Below are 12,703 nucleotides of genomic sequence, written 5' to 3'. Positions count from 1 at the left end.
CAATGAAGTATTTTTAAGATGCTTGGGTAGCAATTTGAATAGAGAGAACATAATTTTGTTAATAAAACATCTTCATTCTATACATTTATTGTCAAAGGGTAGCTTGTTTGAATCTAACCTACTTTGCACAGTTCTCAAACCAGAGCTTACTTTGGAAGTATATTTATATTCGGTTATAGCTATATTAGCAGGGTTGATTTTTTTCTTAGGTATAACATCAATTTACTCAATTTTCTTTGTAATATATATACTAGTAGTAACATGGATATCGTTTTGGGGGCCTTTATAGTTTGTTGTTCAGTGTGAGCCAATGCTCCGTGTTTGAAGACCGTACTTTGGTCTATGATGGTTTACTTTTACGAATAGTGACTTAGATGGAGATTTTTCTTATTGGCACTCCTACCACATCTTCTTATATTATTCTGCTCATTATTAGTCAATGATATGATATAATTATTCAAGCATTTTACTTTGCAATGACTACAAAGGTGATAAATTTTAATATATAAAGCATCCTCCATTAATAACTACTGTTTCCTTTGAATCTTAAATAAAAAATAAGATAAACAAATGTTTGCGTTTAACGCAAAGGTTTGCGTTATATCGCAAAGGTTTGCGTTATTTCGCAAAGGTTTGCGTTACAACGCAAAAGGTTTGCGTTATAACGCAATAAGAAGAAAAATAAAAGTGTGTGGCGCTAATACGTTTCCGTAAGTAAGTGTGACATCAACATTTTCTTTTTGCAAGCTGAACTCCATAACATTTCATCTCCATTTGCTTCTTATATCGTGTTGTCAGGAACAAAATCGGCAAACTCGGCAAAATCACGAACATGATTATTTATTACGGCAAATTAAGAATCGTCTATTTTTTTTTTTTTTTTTTTTTTTTTTTTTTTTAATAGTCCATCAATTGGTACACACTGTATCATGATCTAAAATTTTCTGTACTTTTCGATATGAATAAAATATATTGATGATTCCTGTAGTTACTCAATCGATGAAATAAATACTGTTTTGATCGGGAAAGGAACTACATGTATGTTGATTTTAAAATGTTATTGGAAACCCCCTACTACTGTCATGGCAGTGCAAGATGATTAAATGCAATCAGTGCACGCCATTATTATTCTAGACAAAATAATAGAACCGAATACTATATATGTTCATGTAAATGTAATATTTATCATTTTTAACAAAGACACATTTTTCTTTATCAGGCAGTATTTGAAACAGTCTGAGGTGTACAGTTTGTGTTGATGTCTACTGAATAACTATATTAGTGTATACAAGTGTTATACCTTAATCGAGTAGTGTATATAATATGATTTAAAAACAAAACCGATATTGTTTTAAACTTTGTATCCCACATACTATTCTAGTACAATCATACTTATCATGGAGGTACATGTAGGACAAGTGCTCAGCAACATTTGTTGTATTTGAAAATAGACATTGCATTAGGTTTAATGGTTCCATGTCAACATAATATGTGAAGATATATTTCTTTTATCGTGATACGCATGTTAAAAAAACACTTTTTCTTCGACTAGTTTGAAAGCAAATCGGAGAAAAAAAAGAGATAACTTGTATACAGTTTTAGCTAGTTGATTAATATGTTGACGTTCACTTGTATTATCCAAAAAGACTTTTTGACAAATTTTCCTCATACATATTTATAATAAAATATAGGATAGACCATTAAAATTTTGTTCAAATAAATTATAGTTTTAATTTATATTGAAAATTAGTAACTGTTTATTTCCAAGATCTCCGCGATATTTATTAAAGAGAGTAATCACTATAAATTATTATTTATAAATAAAACCATGCTATGAACGAATACATAAGAAAGAAAAAAAGGTGTCTTCAACCTATGCCAACATTTGATAAACATGTATTCAACCATTGCATATAAACAAAATACAATAGGTGTTGTTATAACAATTATTAATTAATCAAAGGTAAAGTAGTCAGTATATTTAAGCATTAACTATTACTCTTTTAAAATTCAGACACAAAAATAAAGTATTTTCGAAATTGTGTTGTAGTAAAAATGGAAATTTAAAACAAAAAATTAAAAGACAAAATTCTGAAATAAAACCCTTGACACTATATGTACTAGAAAAATTGTGTTGAAATAAATATTAATTTAATAATAATAAAATAAATCAAATTTCTAAAATAAACACTAAAATATATTTATATTTTGGAAAAAAAAGTTAAAAAAGCTATTTCATTTGTGCAAATTTTTATGATATTTTTTGTTCATTATTTTGTTGTATTTAATATGAAGCATACTTCATTCAACAAGCAACAATATATGATAAAAAATAGACTAAATTTTAAAATAAACACTAAAATATATCAATATTTCAGGAGAAAAAAGAGTTATATAACAAATTTAAATCGAAACCTTTTAAAAGAAATTATTTTATTATTTTAAACACTCGATACTGGTTTATGAGAAGATTATTTTCGAATGTTACTGATGTATCTTATACATATATATATATATATATAAGAAGATGTGGTATGATTGCTTATGAGACAACTCTCCACAAGACACCAAAATGACATTTGTAGGTAACCGTACCGATATAGTCTCTTTTTTTCTCCACTTTTTTTTTAAAAATAACATACATATTTTGAGCTATTTAAAACCATCGACTCTCACACAAGATACAATGTCCTCTTTTCATGTATTTGAACCTTTATTTAATTTTGTAATTGCTAAAGATCATTTTAAACTAAAAAAAAAAAACAAACATATATGTGTTTTGTAGTGAAAAAAAACAGTATTTTTTGTACCTAAGGTAGGTCAAAGAAGTCGACTCTAGCACGCTGCAATGGTGTGACGTTATGCTTTTATACTATTTTAGTTATAATTTATTAAAGAGTAACTGTATTGTATTTATTTACAACATATATTTTCAAAATATAATATATTATTCGAAAAGGCTTCCAAATTTTCATAAATTGGATGTAATTGACGATTGCAATCGATACTATATACATATACACATGCCACCGTTTGGCTTCAATTTTAAAACAGAATAAAAAGTACTTAACATGTTAGCTGTTTCGTCCATTTTTTTACCATATATTAAATGATCAATTTAGAAATTTTTAGTATTGTCGCCTATGGAGGAAAAAATACCTAAGTAACAGTAACTGTTTACAATGTAGTGTATTCACATGCTGCCACCTTTTTATCTACATCCGGTTGTTTACAAATATCAATCTATACCATTTCACACTATATAACTATTTGTATAAGGATCTAGCGAAGATAAAATGGATAAATAACGATTAATGTTCAATCTGTATGTAAATTAAATTCCAATCTTAATCATATAATGTGAATTTAACGGACACATTTTATCTTGGTAGATGATAATTTCATAACGGAAATCTGGATTTTTCGCCACTGTTGAAGGAATGTGGCAGCATAACTAATTCTCTCATTGCTTGTATTACTATAGGTATGGGATAATGGTCTATGATACATCAACCTTTTACAGAACTTGTAACTTAAGTCTTGTCGACCTTACCCTTTTACAAATTATCATTAAGCACAAAGTATTGTATTGGTTCGTACTCGTACGTTAAATGTTGTCGGACCAATGGATGTCAGGCAGAAGAAAGAAAATTATTACAACGTTGAATAATAAGACCCGCTTTCTAAATTTGAAAGTAGTTTCTAGTCCCCCTGTATAATAGGAATATTTGGAACATATATGATCATTAGCATGTTTAGCACAATGAGCGAGTATGTAAATTTAACAATTACGGCAATAATGACTAAAATATAAAAGTGTAATAAGCGAAACATCTGCAGGGTGCCTCGCTCCATACACGTGAACACAACTGTCACATGGACAATTGACAACTCCGCCCGATTTATCCTCTTTTTCAAGCGACAATTCTTATATCCCAGCCATATTCTGTTTCGCCGTAGAACATACCAGTAGCATTATTATAGTTCTCAGCAATGACACTAATTAAAAGTAAAGCAAATATCGACTATATCTTTTTTCTTTCCACTTATTCATTCATTAGAAAAAAGACTGACCAGTGCCGTATGTGGAAACCTGAGATCTGCCCCAGTTATTAAAGGTAAACGGACAGAAAGTCACAGGACATAAATTCACAGGACATAAAGTCACAAATTTGGTAGGACAAAAAGTCACAGGACAAAAAGTCACAAATAATCTGTTGACAATTATTAGAATATATAAGAGAAATATCTTGAAATATTTACTTTTTAATACATACATTCAGATAAAAGAGTAGGAAATGTGTCATTAAACTTGAAAAATGAAGATTTATTTAATTTCAATCATGCAAAGGGTGTATTTCTTGGCACAATGAAACCATTTAAGTACACAGCCACGTTGACATTTTGTTTTTTAACAATTATTTGATCATATTTGATATTTTTTGGATAAATTTTGTTTACAATATTGGTTTATATACAATAGTTCAAGAAAAATACAAAAATATTTTTGTAGTAAAAAGTGTTTTTTATTCAAAGAAAATATTCAGAAAAAATGAATTGTGACTTTTTGTCCTGTGACTTTTTAAAGTCTAACGTGAGGAATTTTTTTTTTTTTGTGCCATGGTTTTGTCCTTTCCCCTTCTGACTTCCGCTCTTTTTAAACAAGAATAAAGGTAGCTATTAATATGATGCTTCCAAAAAAAGGGAACTGGGTATCATCAATGTTAGCACTATCCTGCTGTGAAAGAGACAGGGACAACTCTTCCGTGTCAAACATAAAACTTTTATCATAAAATTAGATAAACATTGTCGGACATTAGTCTAAACAAATAAATGACCATTCATAAGAAGTTATCTTATCCCTGAGATGACCACAAACAGCTATCTGACATATCTTTACAAGGTTTTACATTTCTGTATTTAGGTAGCATAGATAGACAGCGTGATAACGAACATGAAATAATTGAAATACTAGTACTATACACTGTATAAACAGGTACTAGCTGTTGTATTTATATATTTGCATTTTCTTCTTAAGTTTTCTGTTTATTTTAAATTTTTGTCAGGATATGTTTTGATTTTTTCTGAACATTTTTGCAATATTAAAGTAGAATAGTATAATGAACATTTTTAACTTATGATTTAGTCCATTGGCAAGTTTATTAGCTTTCATTATTTAGAACTTACCATTTTTCCTCTAATTTAGTAAAACATGAATACTTAGAGAGAAGCAAAGCTGAAAAATGTATAAAAAAGAAATTCAATGTTTAAAGATTAGCCACTGTGTAAGTCTTTAAAAAAGTTGAAAGAATGCACAATATATAGATATAGGAAGATGTGGTATGAGTGCTAATGAGACATCTCTCCACCCAAGCCACAATTTATAAAAGTAAACAATTATAGGTCAAGGTACGGTCTTCAACAAGGAGCCTAGGCTCACACCGAACAGCATAAAGGGCCCCCAAAATGCTAATGCATAACCATTCTTGAAAACGGGAAAACCAATACATGTTTAGTTTTATACAAAACTGTTATAGATTTATTTTTAACTCAGCCGAAAGGGGTTTCCTAAGTTGATTGTCTTTCTTCTGTCGGACATCCTAATGATAATAGAAAAAAACTTTAAATTATGATGAGTTGACGGAGATAATTAAATTTAACCATCTAGATACTAGATAAACTCATCATAGATACCAGGATTAAATAATACTTACTCCAAACGCGCATTTCGTCTACAATAGACTCATCAGTGACGTTCGCATCCAAAAAAGTTAAAAAAAAAGTTAAAAAAAAAAAAAAAAAAAAAGGCCAACTGAAGTACGAACTTGACGAGCATTGAGGACCAAAATTCCAAAAATTTTTGCCAAATACAGCTAACGTAATATATTCGTTAGGTAGAAAAGCCTATATAGTCACGATTGATATATAATTTGATATATTGTTACTGACAAAAAGTTGTCCCTCTTATATAAAGTTTGGAAAAAAGTGAAAAAAAAAAGAAAATAGGGCTCATTTAGGTAGTATGTAAACTCGTGTACCTTGGGATAGACTTGCCACATGTATTATGGGTCCATTTCATGTTTTCACAAGAGGTTACAAATACATACTTATAATAACTAGTCATTTTACAAAGTTGGGGGAAATATTTGATATAAGGATTAAACTGTTGTATCTTGGCAAATCATTTTTTAAAAGACGTAATGTGTCATAATAAATGTCCTGTGATCATTTCGATCAGGGTATGCATGTCTGAAGTCACACTTTCACTGAAGAGCTTTTTGAGCTACATAAAACTGGTAAAAACGATGCTGATAATCTTGGAGACTGCAAGTTTTTGTTGTGTTTGATTAAAATCAGTTACTAGTAGTGCCTGTAGAACTATTACATCATCGGATTTATTTTTGACAGTGTTAATTCCGGACTATTGCACTTTTTTACATCAATAATTAAATAGTATAATTGTCCTTTATAATATATATTTCTTTTGGGTATTTCGGTTGCAAGGGTTTGTTCTTGACTTGTTTCTTGATGTACAGATTGGAAACTAAACGAGACATGTGTAGCATTCAATATATCCGGCACTCTTTGTTGTTCATTTGGGCTCTTTTCGTATATTTTTATAAGGCCCACATTTTAATTGTCTTTTATAAAAACTAACTTCATTTTCTGTCTCTTTTGTGCCATCAAAACCAGAAATCTTGCTGGATTGGCTGCATTCATGTTTTATTCAGTTTGTTGGGCATCACTGTATGTTGAGCAATAAAAAAGACGAAATCTTATAGAAAATTTAGTTATTAAAAGAAAAATATAAAAACATTTGGCACGATCAAGTATTTAAAGATTATCCTAACCCAGATCATTGAAATAAAATTAAGGACATATAATTAATGGTAGTTTTGAAAATTGTTTATCTTTGGAGGACTACAGAAAAAGAAAAATATTACCAAATTTCGATTAAATGTCCTTGATCTTGAAATTGAAATAGGTCGACATTCTGGAATTCAATTAAATCAAAGATTATGTAAATTATGCTCATTGGAAGTCGAAGATGAAGTTCATTTTCTCTTTAAATGTCCTAAGCTAGATATAAGAAGAAATTCTCATTTAAATCAAATGAGCTTAAAATTTAAAAATTTTGATCAGCTATAAAATGTGATGAAAAATTGATAGGGTTAATTATGTCCTCTGAAGATCATTATATATATGATCAATTATATATACATTACTGTGTAACTTTTTGAATACTTAGATTGAATCACTTTACTTGTACTATAAAAGAAGAAGAAGATATTTTATTTCCAATTATGGGTCCCAAAAGGTATAAACATTACAACATCAATAATTTTCATAATACAATACAAACAATGCTATTAAAAAAAGATTAATGAGAATTATTCAAGTTCTTAAAGAATATGTAGATAAATAATCTAGTATAATATGTGTTTTTAATTAAATACTAATGCATTTTAATGCAAGTGTGGTTGATATAGATAACAGACAAGCAGTACAAAAAGAAACAAATATATATGTTTCATTGCTGTATGCATCTGTTTTCATGGTCCCTTTCTTAGGGGACGACCATTTGTTATTCTGGGGGAGGGGTGGCGCGGGGGGGGGCGGGGGTGGGGGTGGAGGATTTCGAAAATAAATAAATCAGCCTTGATAATCACATAAATAAATAGTTTGTTCTACGGTAGTTTGAAAATAAATTACCTGACTTGCAATGTATTGAAAATAAATAATTCAGCAGGTCTAATTGAAAGTATGAGATGGCACCAGAATTCTTCATAAATTCATCTTTTTTCCCAAAAAAAATCTGGAAACACTTCCCATTTATTTTAATAATAAAAGTATTATTTAAATATACTTGAAATGTCTGAAAATTGGTTTCATTTAACCTGAAACACTGGACACTTTTAATTTGCAAAACACTCATTTGCAAATCCGCCGCCGCCTCAAACAAGAGCTACAATATCATGTATATAACCAAAATGTGCAGAATTACATGGGATTCAATAATTTCATTGGTTTTCTACAGTTACTTTCATATTTATTTTGCAATTTGAATTATAAAAACATGGGATTTTCAATATCCCATGGGACAGGGCAAAATCCCATGGGATTTACCATTATCCCATGGGATTTTGGTTAAATCCCATGGGATTTTTTTTTGTCCCATGGGATTATTGTAGTCCCATGGGATATTTGTTGTCCCATGGGACAAAAAAAATCCCATGGGATTTTTATTATCCCATGGGATTTTTAATATCCCATGGGACAAATTAAAATCCTATGGGATTCTAATTGTAAATATATAGATATAAATAAACAGTAATGTGTATGTTACAATGTATTCTATTTGGTAGTAAATTATTATAAGATGAATCTTTTTAATTGAATATCTTTTTTTCTTGGGAAATGTTAATTTAGCATATTGTTCTTTAACTGTTCAAAACTAAACTTTTAAACAACAAAGCAGATAATGTAAGTATCAATATATGTTTATTCATGAATTATAGAATACTTTCTTGAAACACAATTATTTGCCATTTGAAATCAATAAAAACTCTATTGTTAGGCTTAACATACTAGTAGCTATTTAAGTAAATCTATTTTTTTCACAATATCCCTCAACACAAAACATTAATAGTTTCTTATCATCCAGCATTGTTTGATGGTATAGTCCACTTTTTGGACATTCAGCACAGAACTTTGACATTATTGTGGTTTCAATATTTTTTTGAATTTAAAAGAACTTCAAATCATTGACTGAGTGATGAAAATAATAACTGATCCAACTTTTTTCTTTGAATTTATTCTGGTCTTGTTTCTATGTTTTCTCCATTTATTTTAGGTGGTGAATTTCAATCCTTCTGAAAAAGAACCAATAAAATCTAAAGTAATGGATTATACAAAATTGTTTTCATACATGTAGCAATAATATGATTTTCAATAAAAATATCTATGCGGTATGGATTTTACTGATTGTTAAAGGTTGTCCAGTGTCATCAGTTGCTAACGGCCTACATCCTTTGGTCTCTGATGGAGGGTTGTCAAATTAGCAATATACCACATCTTCCTATTCTAATACCATATAACAATCAATTAATTTATTCTTCTTTATAAAATTTGGGTATTTTCCCAAGTTATATACATAATATATATATATACTGTAAATTCGGAATTAATGCAAGTTTTTTTTTATTGCGAAAAATGCAACGGAGTTGTAAACGCAATAATTTAAATTCGTATTATGAAATATTTTATATGGATTAAACAGGATTTTTCAAAATCGTAAAATTTTAAATCGCATTTAAGTCTAAAATGACAGAATCGCAATAATAAATGCACGCAATAATTTATGAATTTTACAGTATAAAGATCAATGTTAAAAGTTAAAACTTTAGACAACTATAATAACATTCCATTATTCACAAGAATTTGCAATATATTATACAAAATGCAGACAACAGAAACAATATTTCTTTAAGCTTTTGAAGTTCAGACAGATTTCAATTTGTGTTTTATTTCAATGAAAAAATACCTTGAACATATATTGGAAATTATAACATTGATACAAACAAAATATGTATGTTTTATCCTTTTTTTTTGTTGTGTTGTTGGCTTGCTGTCTCATTTTAATATACATTTAAACATACATCAATAATCTTCTTCTTTATTAAAAGTAAAAATGGGATATTTTTGATTTTGATATCCCAAAACATTATAGTTCTATCACATAACTTATTACCAAGTTCAAAAACACCAATGTGTTTGATATTAATTTTAAGACATGTATAAATGTTCCAGACCATATCAGTATTCGGATCTTACTTTTATGGTCCAGAACTTACAGTCCCACCATATGTGTACAGTCAGACCATTTAAGTATACTTGTACTGTCTGGTACCAGCTCAACCAAACCTGTGTTTTTATTTTAACTGCAATTAAACTTTTTGTATTAATCTATTAAAGATTTCAGTTATGTTGATCTGTACTGTACATTTGTTTGTAATAAACTTGACCAACTTCTTAAAATTGGGCAGACTGTATGCGTACAGTCCAAATACTTGTTTGTTCTGGAACATAAACATGATTAACAAGCATTTGGCAGGATGTCATGCTAAAATCCCATTAATATTAGTACTAAATTTTGAGTATATACATGTAAATCCACAAGTTACTTACTGAAATTCATGGTGAACACTCACCAAAAACTTACAATTTAGAGGAAAGACTGGAAAGATGAATGCACTAACACTATCAAAACAGAGCATAAAACTTACCGAAAAACAAGATGTTTTACATTTATCCAGGAGCAGGATAATTGAAAAGTTGTTTTTTTCTTTCTCTGCTGTCCATCATATAACCTTTGAATTCATTCATGCAAAATATGAAAATCTGCAAAGGTAAGACCTAGAACCTCAACTTATCCACATTTTGAATTTTGAACTGCGTACTTGTCCTTTTCATCTTGCTGACAACCTAAACATAAAAAAATGATAAAAACATAATTCTAGATTGAATTTGTGTTTTTATTTTTGTTGGTACATGTACAAACAATTTTCCCAACTTTAAAACGAAAACATCATCACCAAAGAGGAGGTCATACTAACCTCCGAAATATTTAAACAAACCGAAATTATTACTTGATTAAGATCTTGTCGTAAATTAATGGCATAGATACTCTTATTTTTGAAAACTTGATGTCTATTGCATACTTATATTCCTTTGTACGAGAGTATGCATATTAAGATGGACTCCATGGACTTTAATGTAAGCATGATTAATTTTACAGTCACTGACAGTTTTTCAGCTCTATGTGTACATTTTGAGAGAATCTTGCAATACTGTATATTCTGATATTCAGAACTTATTGTGAGGTTTTTATTAATACAACTGAAAGCTGTATCTCGTTTTCATTTCTGATACATATTTATGAGCTGAAGACCAGTGCCGAATTTTTCTCACTGCATTGAAGACCCATAGGTGACCTTCGGCCGTTGTCTGCTCTTTGATTGGGTTGTTGTCTCTTTGTCAAATTCCCAGTTTCCACTTCCCATTTTATATCATGTATGCTGATTTTTCTTAATTACAATATTCAATCATGCAATTTTGTCTATTATTGAAAATACGATAAGCAAAAATAAATGCACAAAAAATTTAACATTGTTATATATATGTAAAAGACTTTTTTTTAAATTCAAAACAGTTGCCTACACTGTTAATTTCCTTGTTTGATTTCATATTGTTAAAGCCTTTATAGCTAGCTAGATGGTATGCCGGGGCGGATCCAGCCATTTTAAAAAGGGGGTTCCCAACCCAAGACAAAGGGGATGATCCTATATTCATTTGATTTGTTTTATTGTCTCATACAAGAATATATATGGTTTGACGGTGGGGATCAGGGATCCTAAAATTTTTCCACCTAACCACTGGATGACAGGGGATCTCAACCATTTAAAAGTTTCTCAAACATGTGGGGGTGGGGTGAACCCCATGGACTCTCCCTATATTTCCTTTGATTTGTTTTATTGTTCTATACAAGAATATATAAATATGGTTTAGGGGTGGGGATCTTGACCGTTTACAAGTTTTCAAACTAGAGGGGGTGGGACTTCACTTTTATTTTATTTCATTATTAATTTTATTGTCCCCGACAAGAATATATATGGTTTAGGGGTGGGGATCTGGATCGTTCGCAAGATAATAGCACATTCTCAAATTGAACAGAGTGGGGTAACCCCCAAAGACCTCCTTTTAATTTCATTTGATTTGTTTTATCGTCCCATTCAAGAATATATATGGTTTAGGGATGGGGATCTGGACCGTTTACAAGATAATAGCATATTCTCAAATTGAAAGGGGTGGGGATTACCTCCCATGGACTCACCTTCCCTTCTTTCTTCCCCCCGAAATACCTTTTAATAAGCCCCAATGCACAGATAGTTCACAGTATTTTCCCTTGCTTTACACTAAAGAATATTCACTATACAGGTGTAATTTTTTTTTTAAAAGATAATACAACTGAAGACCACCATGACCACAGTGTCAGTGGTGGATCCAGAACTTTTCATAAGTGGGGCCCACCGACTGCCTAAGAGGGGCCTGCTCCTGCCATGACTCAGTGATTCTATATATAATCAACCAATTCTTTTCCCAAACAGGGGGCCCTGAACTCCTGATTCCCCCTTTTTTTTCCTCATTTCAATCACCCTGATATAAATTTAGTTTTATCACTTACAATAGGAATGGTTTGAATTCCCCAATAATTCTTATATACCATTAATATCAACATATTTCATTTTTGATAAATGAAAGGCAAAAGTTTTCTATGGGTAGAAATGGATAGTGGGAAGCTTTCAGATTCACACCAGAGACATATATACACATATATATGTCTCTGTTCACACCATGCCGGTGGCTGTGTGGCTGTGTTCAAAGTGCTGGGTTTTTATGACCCTCGTTGTTTGCGGACTAACTATTTAGGCCAGTGGTGGATAATAGTGTGCGTGCATTAATCTTCTATACCTTCTTAATCAATATATTCAAATACTGACGGCAAGTGTTGTAATGATGTATCAATGTCTTTTTGAAATCACCGTGCTATTTACATGTGGGATCGAGAATGCAGGGGAAGGAAACTTGTCAATTATGTTTATTTCTAAGCCAAAATAAAATGAGCCGCCGTAAAATTAAGGTT

General features: G+C 30.2%; 1 long non-coding RNA gene across 1 annotated transcript; it reads right to left on the bottom strand.

The window, feature by feature from the left end:
* Positions 1-8,483: 8,483 nt before the first annotated feature.
* Positions 8,484-12,680, bottom strand: LOC143079879 (uncharacterized). Its single transcript, XR_012979520.1, has 3 exons — positions 12,532-12,680; positions 10,287-10,485; positions 8,484-8,873 (listed from the first exon to the last, which is right to left on the bottom strand). It is a non-coding gene; the product is annotated as an uncharacterized LOC143079879 (long non-coding RNA).
* Positions 12,681-12,703: the final 23 nt, after the last annotated feature.

The sequence above is a fragment of the Mytilus galloprovincialis genome, chromosome 6 (assembly GCF_965363235.1).
Source record: "Mytilus galloprovincialis chromosome 6, xbMytGall1.hap1.1, whole genome shotgun sequence".
NCBI classification, from domain to species: Eukaryota; Metazoa; Mollusca; class Bivalvia; order Mytilida; family Mytilidae; genus Mytilus; species Mytilus galloprovincialis.
The sequence above is the reverse complement of the archived record's forward strand: the minus strand, read 5'-3'. Positions and strand labels throughout refer to the sequence as shown.